Source organism: Prinia subflava (genome assembly GCF_021018805.1).
Source record: "Prinia subflava isolate CZ2003 ecotype Zambia chromosome W unlocalized genomic scaffold, Cam_Psub_1.2 scaffold_43_NEW, whole genome shotgun sequence".
NCBI classification, from domain to species: Eukaryota; Metazoa; Chordata; class Aves; order Passeriformes; family Cisticolidae; genus Prinia; species Prinia subflava.
In genome coordinates, this window is record NW_026960615.1 from 586,796 (window position 1) to 605,963 (window position 19,168).

The 19,168-nt window shown below is 47.6% G+C and overlaps 1 pseudogene; it reads right to left on the minus strand.

The window, feature by feature from the left end:
* LOC134565255 (glypican-3-like) overlaps positions 1-19,168 on the minus strand; it is a 201,268-nt pseudogene that overhangs the window by 136,273 nt on the left and 45,827 nt on the right.

The following is a 19,168-nucleotide window of genomic DNA, read 5'->3' on the forward strand; positions in this document are numbered from 1 at the left end:
CACAGGACCATTCCATATGGTGGTTGCTCCTGCAGTGCATCGAGCAGGCACTACACTCACCCTGAGCATTTTCACCTCCTCCTGCTCGACAAAGTTTCTTCTTGCTCAATGTGAGTCACTTTCAGGACATTCTTGTCAATGAAAAGGTCTTCTGGATAATTAGCTGACTGAATCTGCCTCTGCTGAGTGTGGCCACATAACTGGCTGATCTGGAAAACACAAACACAGCAGTGTAAGGAAGTTTTGGGACTGCAGGAAAACAGCTGAGATGCACACTGGCACCTGCACGTGAGCTGCCACCATCCTGTCATCCCCATCTTGCTCATAGCTCAGCAAGCACCTGAAAGCAAACTTCTGTCCTAAGGTTACAACCTGGCTTTTGTATAAATATCCACCTCCTGGGAAGGAATGCAGGAAGCTTCAGGCAAAATGTCAGGGCATTGAAGTGCCCCTGTGGCTATCAAAACCCCTGAGCTGCAGGTGTGACAGGCAAATCTTCCTGCGTCAAGTAAAACTTAGGCTGGCAGGAGGGGGCTTGAGATGTTCCCTGCTCCTTCCTTCCTGAACACCACAGCATCTCAAGACTCTGCACTCTAGCTCTCTAGTTAGACTTTGAGGAAACACCTCCCCTCTGAAGGAAAATCCTAAGATCCTGGTTCTCCATCTTGAGGTAGCTCAGCATCTGCACATGCTGCACTGCAGATGCCCAGGGATGAGCACCATACACATCACTACTAATTAAAAACCCAGGGCCTAAAATACAGCAAGTGTTGGAGCTACAGCCCAGTCATATCGTGGGAGCTCCTGATTAACAGGGCTCTGCTAATGGCACAAATCAGCTCATTAGCATACAGATAATTCGGAACCAGCTGCAGCAGTGAGGGAAGGAATTCAAAGTGCCTCGTTCAAGCTCTCTCAAGTCCCAAGACTCATCCAGCAGTGGCCACTGCTCCAGCCCCTGCTGTGGATGGGTTTGCCACCATTTCCTTCTCTGGGGCACTACCAAGGGACATCTGCCCCTGTGGCACCACTGCCACTGTGAAAGTCTCCTTTTTATTCACCCTGTGCTGCTCTTGCAGGACTCATCCATGCTGGGTTGTGAAAGGAGCTTGGCTGATTTCTGGGACCATGAAGGCACCACAGTTAACACCACCCTCACTTTCTCTGAGCCTCATCCCACCACCCACATCCAGGCTTGGGACCAACCACACACCCATAAAATGCCCGTTCCTTGCAGCACCTCATTTATCTCTACACTGTCGCTGTGAGCCTCGCCAGAAAGACACACTGGAGCCGGAGTTTGGGTATCTCAGAGCAGCAGGGGAGAAAATCCCCCGCCTTGTTTATTACTTCCTATTTTATACTTCTAGCAGGGTGGCCATGGATTGGAGAGTGGGCATTCCCACCTCTCACCACATTGGTCAAGGGGACTGTCACACAGTCTTGTTTGTCCCAGCATGGAATGTGAAAACAATGGCTATGTTTATAGAACATAGCTGGTGTTTACATGAAAGGAGCGTGAGAAGGTGCAAACCTTCTACTTTAATATGAACGCTAAGTAACTAGTAAAATCTCATGGTGACATTTCACCCTTTCAACTGTTACAAAAAAGAAAACAAAAAAAGAAAAATGAACAATTGTACAATGGGAAAAAAGATAAAAATAACAACCTGTACAAAGTTCACCGACCTTCATTTTGGTCATGGTGTGAGGGTTGTTTGTTGGCCTGATTCTGCCTTTGCCGTGCAGGGTTTCACCCTGAATCCCTTTGCAGTAACCTGCTCAAAGTACCTCGAGCATATTCTACAGTGATTTGACCAGACAACCCTCATTTTCCAAATTTCTATATGATGCAAAGGCAATATGATGCAAAGGCAGGAGCATTCCAAGAAAAAAATCACTCAAATCAAAGTTCTGTCCCAAACCGCAACCCCAACCCACATGCACATTCCCCACAAAGGTCACAATGGCTACAGTAACATAAAACTGAAGCATCGCAAACAGTTCCTCTGAGTGCAAGATTAACACAGCCTGCTGGCTCACACAGCATCACACTGCTACACCCCATCCTGCAACAGGCAGCTCCACAGGATCCAAAGCCACTATGGAGGCCATGCAGAAAAGGAGAGGATGGTCAATTTTGTGTTCATGTCGATCAGATCTCAAAGAGGCTTCTCTGATGGGTGGCACCAGGGTGGCACAGAGTACACAAGGTTTCAGGACCAGACAGGCTCACAGTCCAGTGCACTTCAGGCAGCTCAGCAGACTTGAAGCGGCCGCCTTCATGACATCGGATCCTCAAACTTGAGGACAGAAAACTTAAAAAACACAAGTTGAGCAATTTGAATTTTCTCAAAGAATGCAACATGGGAGGTGGGTGTAGAAACCATTGCATTTCACAAGAGTCCTAAATTACCATTGCTACTGTGGTGACATCAACACCTCCTAAACTGCAGATGCTGGCTGCAAGCCAGCCAAACCAACTTGCTCTTGCTCCAGAGCATGGGAAACTGTTTCGTTCCCCAGACGTCTTTGGCGCTTTCTCCACTTCCGACTTTTCAGGCTTGGTAAGGGCTGGCCATCAACATGAACCACTGCTTTGCATATGTCTGCAGTATGTTCTGGCCTGCCAAACTGTGCTCAGAAAAACAAGGGGGTCACTTTCTGTGCCTCCTTTCCCTGTTTTCCACTGGCCTGAACATTCGCCTGTGTCTTATGTTCACTTTTCAGCCCCTTATCAGATGGCTGTGGGGCAGCAGCCTGGGCAGACACCTTAAGGTCAGAGGTGTCCAACACCGCACAGGCCTGGATCATTTCCAGGACATTAGAAGTCTCAGGAATGCTTCCAAGGAGCCTCTGGCAAGCAGAATTAGCATTGCTCCTTGCAAATTGTTCTAACAAAATTTCTTTCCTCAACTTGCTTCTCCAAAGAATGCATCAGACGCCTTACAAATTGAACAAAGGTTTTGTCTGTATTCTGGACTATACCCAAGAAGTCTTGCTTTAGAGAGGAGGATAACATAGTTTTTATCAGTGCAGATATACCTATGTGTCTGCACAGATTCAGAACAGTCTGAGAAAGGCCAAACTGCACATCAGGGTAAGCATGATCGCTCCTCTCCGGTAAGCAAATTAGCTCTGACCCCAAACAAGGGATCTTCTTGAGACAATTGACTATTTTGGACATCCACTTCCATGGCCAGTCTTTTCCAATTGTCTTCAAAGGTAGAAATCTGAACAGGTCCAGATAACGCCAAAGTCAGGCATCTAATTTCATATAGAAGGATCAGATCCTCAAATTCAACACTGATCCATTGTATGACATCAGAAAAACCGACATCACTTTTGGCCACGTCCCTTCAGAAGGGAGGCAGATCTGCCCAGGACAGGGCAGCGTGGCCGTGAGGCTGTGAAACCACGCCCACAGCTTTCGGGACCGACTGGGGCACAGCTGCACATTCAGTCAGTGGCTCCGCCAGCTCAGCAGCCAGACTCGGCTGCAATGCAGGACCAAAAAGTGCGTCCCAATTCAGGGCAGGGCGAGTGTGCACCTCTGACAATGCTCCAGCCTCACTTGCCCCTCTCACAGCCGGCTCGGGCCGGCTGAGGGAGTGGGGAGGTGACAGAGACCCCACCTCACTCAGCCTCCGTTGCATGCGGGGGCGTGTACATTGCTCTGGGCAGGGGAGCGTGGCAGATTGGCCAGGGCTTTCTGCCCCCTGCCAGTTCAGGGGTGCTCAGGACCGGGCAGACAAGTCCCAGTCAGGAGGGAATGGCGGCGGCATGGCTGCTGCCCCCGCTCCCCACTCAGCCTGCAAGTGCTCGCCGGGGGAGTGGGAGCGCGGCATGGCTGCCGCGGCGCCCAGCCCCTGCCCTGTGGGGTGTGAGAAGGTGCAAACCTTCTACTTTAATATGAACGCTCAGCAACTAGTAAAATCTCATGATGACACCACACCACACTGAATCAAGGCAATCCCAGTAAGTTGCACACCAGAGGTTAACAGCACACCCACTGCCCAAAGCTACAAGCATCTGATGTATAAAGAGAAGAGATTAATTCTGTTCTATGACATCCTACATTTGAATGGGCAAATAAATTAGTAATGTCACCTCTTTCATTATCAAGAGCAGCAGTTTGTTTGCTCAGGCTGCCATACAACAAAGAGTAAAATAGAAACCTCCTGGGAGCTGGGCACTGCAGTTTCTGTTTACATCACGGTGAGAAGTGATGCTGCCACTGGTCCTTCTGTACCTGCAGTTTCCTCTGCCAAAGCAGTTCCTCCTGCAGCTGCCAGGGGAGCAGTTTCTGCAGCATCTTACATGGTTTTTCCTCTCCTGTCCTCCCTTGGCTGTGCCTCCTCTCTGCCTTGCCAAAACCAAGTTTTGCAAAAGAATGTATTAGCCCTACTGCCCTCCCTAAATCACTTGGCAGGCTTCAAAAACAGAGGGAGGGATTCAGAAAATGGATTACATATTGGGGAAATTTTTTTGCCTTTTGGGCTTTCTGTTAGCACTGTTATAAACGCCAGGACAAATTTATTGCCAAATTCAATAGTTTGGTTTATTAACATCCAAATCACAAAATTTAGAACCAAATTATAACAATTTCAAACAATAAAAACAAAACAATACGAACCCCACGAACAGCAAACTTACTTGACCGAAGTTCTCCCGGGAAAAGCAGAGTCAAGGGTGACCCCAGGGACACAGGACCTGGCAGCCAGTGCCTCTAGCTGGGTTCACAAACTTGCCCACCTAAAGACCCAACTTAAATACACTTAGTTTCCCCCTCGGCAACTTTCCTCCCATTGTTTCTCTAATCATCGACCATTAACTTTATTTACATTAAATCCCGAAAGGGTCCCTGGGCACATTCAAATGCTAATGTCCAGAGTTAGTCCTTGCTTTGAGTAACTGCCGTAGAGGTGTGTGATGACCGGTGTAGCGTTTGACCGTTGCGAGTCCCGATGAGCTGAGCTGCACGTAGGCAGGAGCAAGTCGTTCTCACCTTCCATTTTTGGAACCCGGAAGATAAGGGAGGTGCTTTCCAGAAGTTCGTGAAACGTGCGGGTTGAGCAGACACATACATATCTTTATATAATATATATCACAGTTCCCAATCTATAATTATTTATAAAACATGAATTAAATAACCATATTTCCCACAATTCCCCCATTTCTTTTCTTTTGTCAATAATTTTAATTCATGTTTTGTATTTTACTTAATTGTTTTTCCTCCTTGGAGAAACACCTGATCAGCGATTCCTGAACCATGTTTGCCTTTTCTGCTTTTCTTCTATCTTTCCAATTCCCATGTCCTTGACTGCCTCTGAGTGCCAGCTAGTTACTTGTGCCTTAACAGGGGTAACTTTTTGGAGGAGCCTTAGGTCACAGGGCTAGCCCTTCACCAAGCGCACAGCCTGGTTCACACCCCCTAGAGTGATCCGCAGAAGCTTCCCTCTGTCTGGCCCAGCGTCTGTCGGGTTGCAACCGAACAACGGGGAAGTTTCTTCGCGACAGCAGGGGCTCTCTGCTCGGACCCTCGGGGTGGTTCGGACGGCATACCTCCTTTTCAAAAATTCCCCACCGAGATTACTTTACTTGTTCTGGCACTACATTAGTTCGACGGCACTTCGTGGCTAACACTTGGGCCTTTAGATCCAATTTTCCCTTTAACCCCTTTTCGTATATTGAATACCACCCGGGATAATTTGGTTCTATCAATCCCAAACGTGTGGCACAGTTTAAGAATCGCATAGTCAGAGTCTGTTTTTCCTCAGAACACCTGGGGCATAACCCCAGCGGCCCCCCCACCCCCACTTGCAGTGCACCACCCAAATTTCAAGACAATAATTGTATTTGAAATGGATATATGGATTGCAGGGGCATCCAGGTTCAGAGCAGCGCATGGATATTTCTTCTGCCATTTGTTTCTGATATCCTGGGGTTGGAGTTCTTTCTCTTTAAATTTCTGGAGCTCCGGATTCACCCTTCCTGATGTTCTAACACCTTCCTTCTGGTTACCCTTCCCTCTCTCAGTCCTCCTTGTCGGGTGGTTATTAAGTTTCCTTTGAGGCTCCTCTAGGCTGCAGCTTAATGTTTCCAGGGTGTTGGCATCCTCGGTGCAGCCGGACCCTCAGATCTCCGGGGGAAGAGATGACCTTCCATTCGGGGTTTTCCCTCGGGGCTGTTAGTTTCTTAACCCTGGAGGCGTGTCCAGCCTCTTTCAGCTGTTCGGATGGCTGTATCTGTAGTTAAAAGGACAAGAAAGGGTCCCTCCCAATGAGGGGTTAATGACACCGCTTTCCAAGCTCTGATCAGTACTTTATCTCCTGGTTGTATCTCATGAATATACATCGAAATCTTGCAACTTCCTCAGATTGAATTTACCTAATACAAAATTCCAAACCAGCCCAATACTACAAGAATATTGTATAGAGAGAATCCCTGTCATGTCTACCATTCAGAAAATCTGAATATTAGAACAAGTTATCTAATAGTACATTCACACCTTTACCATAAAAACAATTTTGTCCCTGGATCACTATGATTCTCACCTCACTATTCACCCAATGTACCATACAATCCAGAATTTTTCCCCTTTTTTGTACTGTTACAGGAAAAATCAGAAAGAAAATTTTACTTCTTATTAAACGAGGTTTATACTGAAACATACAAACAATTCTTTTTACATCCTACCAATACTTCTGACAATGTCCACTGGATATATAGCGAGCAAACAATAAACACTAAGACTGCTCCAAATCCCATAGTATTAACACAGGTTTTAGCTTTTTAAAGAAAAATTCAGTTTAAAAAAATCATAGATGAGCACAAACAATTTGGGCTTATTTCAAGAATCAAACTCAGCACATTCAGAGTGATTTGGCATACAGACAAACATTCATAAAACCCAGTATCCTACAATGCTCGGTGACAACAGCAGTTTCCAGGACAATCAGCTGTTAAGGTTACACACATCCTCACTCAGTTTCTACAGTCTCAGTGTAATGAGTCTGCACTACTGCTAATTAACTGAACTACAAATTTATATTCCAGACCCCTACTCAGCACATTCTCAGATACACACAGCCAAAAGAAGGACGCAACTTGAGTGAGACAATGGGACCACCTTGTCCCTATTTTCGATGTGCACCCTGCCATGGCCATTCTCACTCAGCCCCCAAGAAGCATCTGCCTTCACAACTGCTTCTCACCCTTGCTTCAGCCACCCCTAATGATCAGCAAAATTAACACAATTCCAGAAGCACTATCGGACCTTTCAGCTCTGCTGTTAGCTTGATGGCGACACTTCTTATTTTGGTTTGTTCTCACAGACAGGATCAGCTGCAGACCCCTATTTCAGCGTGGCAAGATACAATCCTGCAGCAGTAGCTGAAGTGACTTCTTCACTTCATCAGAGAGCCAATTCAAACAATCAGTGAGCAGTAAGCAAAATTTGTACAAATTAAGAGAAAAACTTAAGACCTCACCCATAATCCTGGGGGAGTATTTTAACAAGACAGAAAAAAAACAAAGCACACCAAATAGAAGAAACTATTACAAAGAGCAGAACTTACTCTGTAATAAACCATACATTACTTAAATTCGGAACTTAAAGCCCAGAAAAGTTTTCCAAAGCCAGGAGTCACTGTAAACATCAGGCCCCGGTAATCAGACAGCTTTATCTAGTACAATTATCAGAACATTAACACTACTGCTTTTTACTTCAGTCCAAAAAAAAACTTCACAAACTTAGCCTTTCTTAACAAACAAACTCGAGATAACTTGTGCCTAATTCCCAAAGTAAAGCTCCTGTATTTGCTATCCATTCTTGCGTATTATTAAACTTAAATACACAAGCAAACACTGACCAAACTTAACACCGGTGACAAAATGCTGCCTCTCATACATCACTTACTCTCCACCCCTGAAAACACAGGCACCAGGGCAACCTCAAGGTTCACATCCTCCAAATTGAGGAGCAAGTAAGAAGACATAATATCAAAGGGACAACACAAACCATCTCCTTCTAAGGAGTCAATAATTAAAATTAAGAATCCCGGTTCCCAACTAGATAAAATACATACAGAATAGGAACTGCAAAGAATAAAGAAAAATCCTGTAACTACCAACACAGAGAATTATACCACTTTCCCAACTTAATACTAGAATCCTGACTCCAATTACCATTCTAACACTATCTCGACAGAAAGATTTAGTTTCCTGCCTCTCAACAGCCACTCTAATTTTGGCTTCACCGGCCACATGCTTCAACCTTTTGAAAGAAAAACTGAAACACACAAAACCCTTGCAGTACACTGTCTGCTAACACAAATGCCATATTCCTGCTCAAGCTAACAATCCGAATTCAAAATGTAGCAATTGTTTTAAACATAGATGAGCTACATCCACCATACTATCAACCTTTTGATCTGCACAAAATCCTCACATGCAGCAGACAGACAACTAAAAGGAAGATATATTTTCAGCTTTTCAAGAACAAACACCTAGGTATTTCCTACGCATAAGTATAGCTCTCATTCTTGGTCTCTTCTCTCAATACTTTTATCCATTTTTGCTTCCTATTTCGCCTTACAGGGCGGTTTTCTGTCCCGGGCAGCCTCGTCTAATCACTTTAAAGCTGCCGCTTTCCTTCGTCTCCCGGCAACCATGGACTGACTCGCCCTGCCGCTTGCGGGAAGGGGCGGGTTTCGTTCCATTCCCACGTTAGTGAAAAGAAGAAAAAAAAGAAAAAAAACAACTCCGCCGATCTCGTCCAGGAGAAAAAAAACTCTTAAAGCAAAATACACAACTCTAGGGAGTCTCCAAAATGTATTCAGCCTGAAGTAAAAGATCTACCACCACCAAGGAAAAGAGTAGGCAAGATTCCTTTTAATCCCTTTTCTATCTTTTTCTCCTTTTGCAGACTCACGTGAATTCTCGCATTTCTAATTTGCACGCTTCCCAACACCACTAGTTATTCTCTAATGCATTCCAATTCACCTTTGGTAATTTCTGTTTTGCTCTACTGTCAAATTTCTTACGGGAATGCTTCTTTTCCCCCATTTTTCCTCCCGGGCCATTCTTGCTCTCACACCAACTGTCCCACCCCGAATCCCTCCCGGGCTCTTCAAGATCTCCTTACCCTTCTTCTCTTTTTCTCCATATTTTAGCGTCGGTGGCCGAGGTGCGGGGTCAGGACCAGAAACGGGGGCAGGATTCCCTCTCGGGAATCTCCTTGAACGGGAGGGAGGTTTCTGGAGTGGCCGCTGAGCTCGGGGCTCCGCATGGGTCTCGGATGGCAGTGCTAACTCTGCCCCTGAGAAGGCCGGGGAGGAGGAAGGGGTAGGGGTAGGGGCTGGCAGGACGGGGGCCACCGAGCCGTGAGAGAAGTTTATCCCGTAGTCCAGTTCATTCCGTGTTTCCCTTTCCTCAGAACACAGCTTTACTCGTACCTCATACCATAACAGAACATATGCCAATTCCTCAAATTCTCTCCTTTTCTTCTTCGCTACATGTTCCCACAGAGCTTCCCACGCCCATTCGTCAAAAGTACCAAACACAGGCCATATAATATTAGGTCCTATCTCCTTTCCTCCCCAAACATTCATACACAAATAAATCATCCGATCTTTAGATGCTCCTCTCCTAATTGGGCATTCTTGCCAACCTTGCAACAACTTTCCTAATGGACTTTTCCGAGGAATTTCAAGAGCAGCCCTCGCTGAGGTTTCCCTTAAGGAATCCTCCCGATCTCTGCTGAGATCTGATCCCATACTCCCCGTGGCACAGAAGTTATGGGATACCAAAAATTAAATCCCGAGTTTCCGAACTCGATGCCGTTAACTTAATGATCCAACGGATGACCGTTCCGTGGATGTTCGGTTAACGGCGGGGCTCTGTAACCGCCACCGAAAAAATTAAGCGACCCCCCTGGTCGCGGTCAAGAAGGCTTACTCGTCCCCGAACTCAAAAAGGGACGTCCTCTTTCCTTCAGGACCCCCTGGTGACCTCCCCCACCCCGTCGGGTAGCACTCACACACGAAGCGAAATATCACGCGTTCCAATCGCTTCCCCGTCGGTCGGCCGTGTCCCTCGCGGGAGCAGCGGAAACGCGACCTTAAGGTCCGCTCTCGCTTCGTGATAAATCACGTCTCATTCACACACACACTCACACACACATACACGTTCTCAAGCACTTGGTCACCCCCACTCAACCACGCTATACTTACGGTCCTTTTCCTGCGTGGATTCTTCGTGCACTTAGATTTTTACGAGTGAAACAATACCGCGGTTCCAGGGGAAAACCCCTGCTGAGTTCCCGAGCCCCCCCAAGCTAGCTTGTCCTAATGCCTAATTCCTTTGCTGTTGTGGGTTCTGGGTTCGTAAAGCCAGTTCGTTCTTCCGGACTTACCCGCTCTGCCAGGCCGCTTTTTACGGCGGGGCGCCCCCCGGTCAGAAGCAGGGATCCGTAGAATATTCAAAACTGGCCCCGCTGTTGGGCGTCAAAATTGTTATAAACGCCAGGACAAATTTATTGCCAAATTCAATAGTTTGGTTTATTAACATCCAAATCACAAAATTTAGAACCAAATTATAACAATTTCAAACAATAAAAACAAAACAATACGAACCCCACGAACAGCAAACTTACTTGACCGAAGTTCTCCCGGGAAAAGCAGAGTCAAGGGTGACCCCAGGGACACAGGACCTGGCAGCCAGTGCCTCTAGCTGGGTTCACAAACTTGCCCACCTAAAGACCCAACTTAAATACACTTAGTTTCCCCCTCGGCAACTTTCCTCCCATTGTTTCTCTAATCATCGACCATTAACTTTATTTACATTAAATCCCGAAAGGGTCCCTGGGCACATTCAAATGCTAATGTCCAGAGTTAGTCCTTGCTTTGAGTAACTGCCGTAGAGGTGTGTGATGACCGGTGTAGCGTTTGACCATTGCGAGTCCCGATGAGCTGAGCTGCACGTAGGCAGGAGCAAGTCGTTCTCACCTTCCATTTTTGGAACCCGGAAGATAAGGGAGGTGCTTTCCAGAAGTTCGTGAAACGTGCGGGTTGAGCAGACACATACATATCTTTATATAATATATATCACAGTTCCCAATCTATAATTATTTATAAAACATGAATTAAATAACCATATTTCCCACAGCACTCATCCCTCTCATAACATTTACAGGTAATCCCCTAGTGCAAGCAGACAGGAATAGGAGGAAATCACGGGACAGTGGGAGACCTGGAGAAGGGCATTTAGGATCTGGGACCCCCCCCCCCCCACAGTGGAATGGGTCTACATGTCCCATGCTCTCTCTATACTGGCTGGTGCCACTGTCCCCGCAAAGGGTAGACCAGCAGGAGAGCATCAGGATGCTCAGGGGTCTGTGGGCTTTTCCTCTGCCCAAGTCAGAGTTGAGACCTGCCATGAAACCTCCTCCAAGGAAACACAAGATACACAAAAGCTCCAGGACAATGGGTATAGAGGAAGCAATGCCACAAAGCAGCATCACTGCACCCACGCTCTGCACGAACACACAAAGTGGAGGAGAGAAGTGGGAAAAGGTCAGATATTTTAAGCTGCCGTTTGTGATGACTCCCTTTGATTCTCCCCAGCTCTGTGAAAATCCCCCCAATCCCTTTCCAAAGCCCAGCTTTCAGCTGGCAAAACCTATCAAACCCTGGGAGAAGAGCAAGTCCAGGATCTAAGCTTTTTCCCAAGGATGCAGAGAAGTGCTGAATAGGAGGGGAGGATCTGAACCACAGTGTGAACAATGGCAGCACCCGAGAGCGTGCTTCAAACAGCAAAGGGACCCAGCAAAATGGAGATGCTTCATGTCCCACCCAGCACTAGAGTGAGCTCAGTCCCTCTGCTCCCAAGTCCTGCACAGGCACTGCGACTCAGCTGCATCCTCACAGCCCCGCAAGGCATCTAAATACCAAGGCTCCAAGATTCATCAAATCAATAAGGCTGGAAAAGACCTTTACAATCATGGAACTCAACAGTTGATCATCAAGTCAAATCATTGATCATCAAGTCAAATCATCGATCACCAAGTCCAGCCATCCCTCCTGTATGGGATAAAACCACAAACAGGATTGTGTTAGCAGTGACACGGGACAGCAGATGAAATCTTTATGGATAGAAGGGTGCACTGCTCAAACTTTCCACCAAGTTTTTACTTATTTATTTATTCAAGCACCAACTAACCTTTTCAGAAAAAAACCCCAGCCCTGCAGCCCATCTTATGAAGTCACAGTGAAATATTTGTCACCCTTTAGTCAAACAAAAACCTGGCTGAGATTTGAACTTAAAATAAAGTGAGTGAAAGTAGAAGTAACAGATTGCCTGCTCATTTGCAGGGGTGGCATCGTGTATGCTTTTTTGGGGAGGGAAGGATTTCACAAACCATCTGCCAAAGTCTGCTGGGCCACAAGCAGTCCTAGGACAACAGCTCAGAAATCCTATTTCAATCTTTCCTTCTTTTTGAGTCCGCACTGCAGGCTCAGGAACACATGAACACAGTTTCCCAGTCTCTTCCTAACCACTGCCATTTTAAATCAGTCTCCAAAAAGAAAAGAAAAATGTCACTATAGAGCAGTCAGAGAAGGGACAGAGACAAGCTCAGACCTTGAGGAGAAAGTGTGATGATTCAGCTCTCCAGGTATTGCTTGCTCTGGCAGGAGCAAGGACAGTCAGCTCCCCAGCATGGTGGTGTGTCTGCAAGAGGGAGAGCAAAAGGAAGGCAGCATCTCTAATCCAGTTGCCAAACTTGTATCAAGCAACAGTGTTTGATATGTGGTTTCCTCTCAACATACAAATATAAATGTGAAATTGAAAGCAAATCAACAGAACAGAACCACTGGCCCTTCTCCTCGGGCTCCCCATGCTACCAGGGGGATTGTAAATATACACCAGCCCTTAACTAAAGTATAGTCAGTGCAAGAGCTGTGCCTGAATTCAGAACAGGCTGAAGTTTGACACATTAAGCCACAAAAAAATGACTAAGTAAATCAAATGACAGTGTGTTTTTTAGGCAACAGGAGTTTGACTTTGTTTTTAAAAGAATCTGCCAGGCCACTGAAAAATTACTGCAAGGGGACACCAGGCAAGAAAAACCTTACCAAAGCCCTGAGCTTTTACAAACCCCCAAAGCCACCAACACTGTAGAGGTCCAAGCAAAATTTCTCTGCCCCAGCTCATTAACAGACAGTGCTGGTTTTGCACAGAAGTGATTTTTCTAAGAAAGCTGCAGCAAAACCAACCATTGACTAGCTTTAAATACTGACAACCTGATTAACCAATTAAATATGGGGATACCCCTCTGTGAAAACACAGGTTAAAAACGGCAAAATCCCGGGAAGCTCTCTTCCAGCCTGAGAAGAGGTAAGCCGGCCCCGGCTCCCTCCTTGCCGTGGGAGCTGGGCCGGGCGGGCCTTGTCGAGGGGCCAGGTTCCTTCCCAGGAAGCCCGCCAGGCCCTGGGCCAGAGCCGGGCCCGGCAGCTACCGGGCAGGGGGAGGGGAGAAGAGAATGCCCCGTCCTGGCCGGATTGGGCCCAAGCGGCCCCTAAAGCCACCCCCCCACTGGGGCCCCAGGAGTCTGAGACGGGCGGGCCCTGCCAAGGGGCCAGGCACCTTTCCCCCTCCTCCCCCCCCCAGAGGGCCTTTCTGTAGGATCCTTCACCGTAAAGAGCTCCGGCCCCTGCTACCAAGTCATATGGCCAAGGGAGGGTGGGGGCAGCTGTGCAGAGTGGCCCCGCACCTGGAGTTGGGTGTAGTTGGGGCCCCTGGGATACTGGTGTAGCCCCGGCGTGGTCTGAATTTACCACCTTCAGCCACTGCCCAGGAAACACCATCATGACCCTCTGCAGACCTGGGAGAAATAATAACTCTTTCTTTGCACAGATGAAACTTTTGAGAGACTAATCCTCTCTTAAGTGAGAGAAAAGGACAGAGTGAAGACACGTAGAGAGACAATATGAAGATATCAAAGTCAGTGAAGGAGGAGTTGAATTTTAGATGGAAAGAGAACAAGAAGATGCCTTGATTTTAGGCTGAAATTCTTTTGTAAGCCATGGTAATGGACTGTAAAATACTAGAATATCCCTCTAAGTCGTGGAAGGCATAGATGGGGAGATGAGAGTATTCAAATTGTGGATCTGAGCAAAGGCATTTGCAGTGAACTAAGTAAATACTGAAGTAGTTGTGATCTTATGAGAAGCTTGAACAGATAGAGAAAGAGATGAGACGAAGATGAAGATCTGCCCCCAGGAAAAGATCTCTGTTCCTAGAGATGAAGAAAACCTTTGCTTTTGAACCATTCATCTTTAAAATGGTACCCCATGAGTTTACATGGCCCATTATGCAGCTGTGGGAGGCTGTGTGACATGGGAGAGAATTCACAAATGCACATTCCCTGGCAGCTGCTTTTGTGAGAATTAAAAAGACACAAGAGAACTGTTCTTTCTCGTGGGGAATTTTCCATGGCAGACCAAGAGAGACTCCTCTCTCTGAGAGAACTGATGAAAGACTATTTTAGAGGTGGTAACTGACCTAAGGTCTAAGTTTTGTCTCTGCACGTTGTCAGAGAGAAAGAAAGGAGTTTGTGAGGAAGAGGAGAGGTGTTTTAAAGGTTTTATTCTGATTTTTATTTTTTTTTCTCTCTTGTAGTTTTGTTAATAAACCTTTCTTTATACCCTTTAAGTTTGAACCTGCTTTGCTTTTTCTCCTAATCCTATCTCACAGCAGAAAGAGTAAATAATTCTAGTAGGCACTCAAATCACTACACTAATTGGTGCCATGACTCAGATATAGAAATTGGTGAACCTGAAACCACTACACAGACTCACTAATTACCCGATTTAATTAGCCTCCTCCATGTGACCCAGGCCATGAGGGGAACACTTTGCCTTCTGAGGACCACTACTCCCTGCTCCACTTTTTTATTCCAGCCACAGGAAGATCCCACATCCAGGCTGAGCAGAGCTCCTGGGGACTGCCTGGGGCTGGCAGTCCCCATGCCTGATGGGGAAGCAGCTGGCTCCCAACACCCACAGGAGCTGCACACCTGTAAGATTATGCTTTAGAGGGAACATTGATTTGAGAGGAGCACAGGGACAAGGCTAATGGAGTAGCACTATCAGCCCACTTTACCACTTCCTCATTAAAGATAAGACGTGCCTGATGCCTGTAGGGAACGATGCACTGCCAGCAGCCAGGGACCAGATCCACCACAGCTGCTTCCAGATGAGTTGATGCATGGATGTAAAGCACAGCACTGATCCACGTGGGTACCTGCCAGCCCATGGAAACTGGGATGACTGGGGTTAATTATCAAAGAAATGGTGACCACAGTAGCAGGTTCCGTGCAAAGCATCACAGCCTCCCTGCAGCTGATGGAGGGGTGTGGATGCATGGCTGGAAAAGCAGGGACATGTGCACAATCCTGCTCTTAGCTTAAGGGATGAGTAGAAGATGAAATGTCCTTGAACCATTTCTTAGATGGGATAAGGAGGAAGTAAAGCTTGGAACAATAGCTGTAACAGGATGCTAGACAGGATGCATTGACCATAAGTTAGGGAAGATTTGCAGCATTTAGCCTTGTGGACAGAGCTTCTGAACCAATTATGTATACTGCAAGTGAAAAGAACAGGGCATATGCATTTATTAATATTCAGCTCTTTATTAAAGTGATCAGCTCATTATTAAAGTCATCAGCAGGATTTCAGAGTCCGATCAGAGCTTTTTTTCCAGGCTTAGGAGACTTGAACTCCCTGCCGGGGTGAGGTTGAACATCCTGCGAGAAGATGGAGGTTGGATCGATGACACCTGAACTCCGTCCAAGCCTTCTTTGCCTCCCTTTTTGTTTATCTGGCTGCTCTTTTTGCCTGCCTTATTTTGCTCATCAATCTTGCTTGCCTGCCGGGATATGTTTAAACTCTCTCGGGGACAGCCCGCCTGCCTGCTGGGACATCGTGCCCTATCCTGCCAGGGACTTCCCACTTGCCCTATCAGGGATCTTCCTTGCCTGCCTGTTGGGGCATCCTGCCCTGCCCGGGACTTTTTCTCACCTGCCTACTGAGGCATCTTGCCCTGCCATGCCGGGGACATTACCTTGCACCTGCTCTACTGGGGATCATCCCTCGCCTGCCTGATGGGGCATCCTGCCACGCCAGGGATCGTCTTTCACTTGCCTTCTGGAGCAGCCCTGCCAGGGACCTCTCACCTGCCCTGCTGGAGATTTTTCTCTCACCTGCCTTCTGGAGCAGCCCTGCCAGGGACATTACCTGCCCTGCTGGGGATCTCGTCTCACCTGCCTTCTGGGACAACCCTGCCAGGGACCTCTCACCTGCCCATGCTGGAGATCTCCTGTCACCTGCCTTCTGGGGCAGCCCTGCCAGGGACCTCTCACCTGCCCTGCTGGGGATCTCGTCTCACACCTCAAGAACCTTTGCACGCTCGAAGGGGCCCTCCCCCAAGGAGGCGCCTCAGTCACTCTTCTAGGCCATTCGCTTCCCTCCGTTCTCAGCCGGCACCCTCTCGGGAGACTGAAAACGCTATACTAGGAGGTCCACTTTTGCTCTGGGGGTCCGAGCTGCTGGACCCCATCTCACTCAAGCACTCATTCACTCGCCTCCCATTTCGGCCACGGATTTATCTCATCCATCCGGCCTTCTTCTGCGTTGCTTGGTCCCACGCTGATCCCAGGGTCCGGGGGTAGCCAGCAATTCCCAAGGATCCCTCGAAGCAGATGATCGTCCTCTTCGGGGGTGGTCCTTTGTGGGCGTGGCTATTCCGGATGAGCCCTCAATTGAAAAGAACAGGGCATATGCCTTTATTAATATTCAGCTCTTTATTAAAGTGATCAGCTCATTATTAAAGTCATCAGCAGGATTGCAGAGTCCAATCGGAGTTTTCCACGCTGCTGCAGCCATCTGAAGGAGCAGGTGCTGTCTCAGTGGATGCTGAGTCCTTATTCCCATAGAAACAGCTGGCAGTTCTCTCTGGTCAACCATCAGAAGGCAGAGCAGTGGCAGTCAGCTCTTTGCCCTCAGGGAAAAGTTTCAAGAGTTTCCCATTCTCTGTCTCAGTCAGCTCAGCTGGCCAGTTCCCATTCCATTCAGGCTCCTCACAGGTCATGGCCAATCTTCAAACCAGGGCAGGAGGTGCATCCACTCCCCGCTCAGCCAGGGCACTATCTAATTCTCTTCTGACGAATCCAGCTTCCTGTCCCGGGGTGCAGTTTCCCCAAAAAAACCTCCCAGGATCCACGGGGGTGGCCCTATCTGCATATACAAATGCATATGCATTTGTCCTGGTTGCAGCAGAGGTCATTACAATAAACAATAACCAGGCAATCAAGGCCGGAGCCACTCCTTTTCACTTTCTAATGAGGTAGGAAAGTGTTGCCAGGCAACTCCTCTTCAGGGCAGCTTCCCTCCCCACTCAAACTGGCTGGGGTGGGGGGTTAAACAGGAAAAAACCCCATTCCTCCAAAAGGCTGGGCGACGCACCAACCGGGAGGAGGGGGGCGGCACTCCCAGAGCTCTCCCAACATGCCAATGAGTGCTCCATGTTCTCCCCCGGGGGGGGGGGGGGGGGGGGGGCGGAGCTGTCCCGCCACGGGGCTAGGACAGGGACAGCCCAGCCTTTTTTTAAATTTTTTTTTGACCGGGAAACTTGTTCATAACACAAGGACGTGTGAACACTATGGTTTAACCAATGATCTTCAGAGTTAGGTGCATGATATGCTTAGCACAGTACAAATGTAAGCCAAATAGCTGAATAAATGAGCAAGATTTCTAACTCATATTGAGTGCTGTCTTGACGCTGGCTGATTCCCTGGCCAACAGAGGGGCACTTCCAGCCTGGCTATGGCAGGATGGCATTGCTGACACCACTGAGGCTCCTGATGAACCGGCTCTGCTGCCAAGGCACAAGGCAGCCTGGCCACATGGGGCAAAAACATCTTACCTTGCACATCAGCAAGGAAATCCAGGGGTAAAAGGACTGGAAAGCAGCACACTGGAATCCTCAATGCCAATCTGAGCTTTGCTTTTAAGAGTGTTGGGGGTTAGATTTGCCTCTTTTTTCACTTACAAATTTTTTTCCCATAAGTTTCCAAGAAACCTTAATGACTACTTAATCAGAACAAAAGGGAGTAGTTGAAGGACATGGCAACACAAGGCTACACCTACTGTTTTTAAGTCTCTGGGAGTGTCCCTCAGAGGGGAGAGATAACAAGCTTTGGGAAAGGTAAAAAGACAGAGCTGGGGGAGGGGGGCTCACTCTTGCTCTCAGCTTCGAGGAAGACAGTCAAGCTGCCCCTCGCTGCAGGAAGAGTTCACGGCCATCACTCTGCCTCATCCTGGGAAATCTACCGTCATCTGCTTGTGTACCCGGGAATCCTGAGCTCGCTTTCTCCAGCCCTCCTCCCACTGCCTCCCCTTCTTTGGAGCTTTGAGGTTTTCCTGCTACTCTGTAGCCCTGCACTGCCCAGCCCTGCCGGGACACCCCTGCCATTCCAGCTACCAGCGCAGAGCTCCTCATCTCACCCACCAGCCCGGGACTTTCCTCCCTTCCAGCTTGGCCTCTCGGAGTCCTGCAGGGGCACCGAGATCAAACTGCCCTGGGCTTTTTTGTGAAAGAAAGCCCTCAAGGTTCTTGGTTCTGTTTATTATTAATGCTGTAGTTGTTGTTTGTTTGTTGTTTTGTCATATTTACTAATAAAGAACTGTTATTCCTATCCCCATACCTCTGCCTGAAAGCCCCTTTAATTTTCTGAATTAGAACAACTTGGAGGGAGGGGATTCGAATTCTCCATCTCTAGGGAGGTCCTGCCCCCTTCCTAGCAGACACCTGTCTTTCAAACCAGGACAAGAATAAGAACATTTTAAAGGTAATTTTCCAGATGATTTAGAAGAAAAAAAAAAAAAAAGACAAAAAAAAGTAGCTAGTCAGCTTCTCCAGCTTCTCCTTGGACAAGAAGAGAGTGCATTAGACACTGCTGGATACCTGCTGCTGCCACTTCTCATTCAGCCCAGGAGCTCCACTCTGCTCTAAAGGAGAGTTTGCTATATTTGACCTTTGCTTAAACTTTACATGGAGTTTCCATTTGTCTTTTCTATGAACTCTTCTGCTTATAGATTCATTCTCC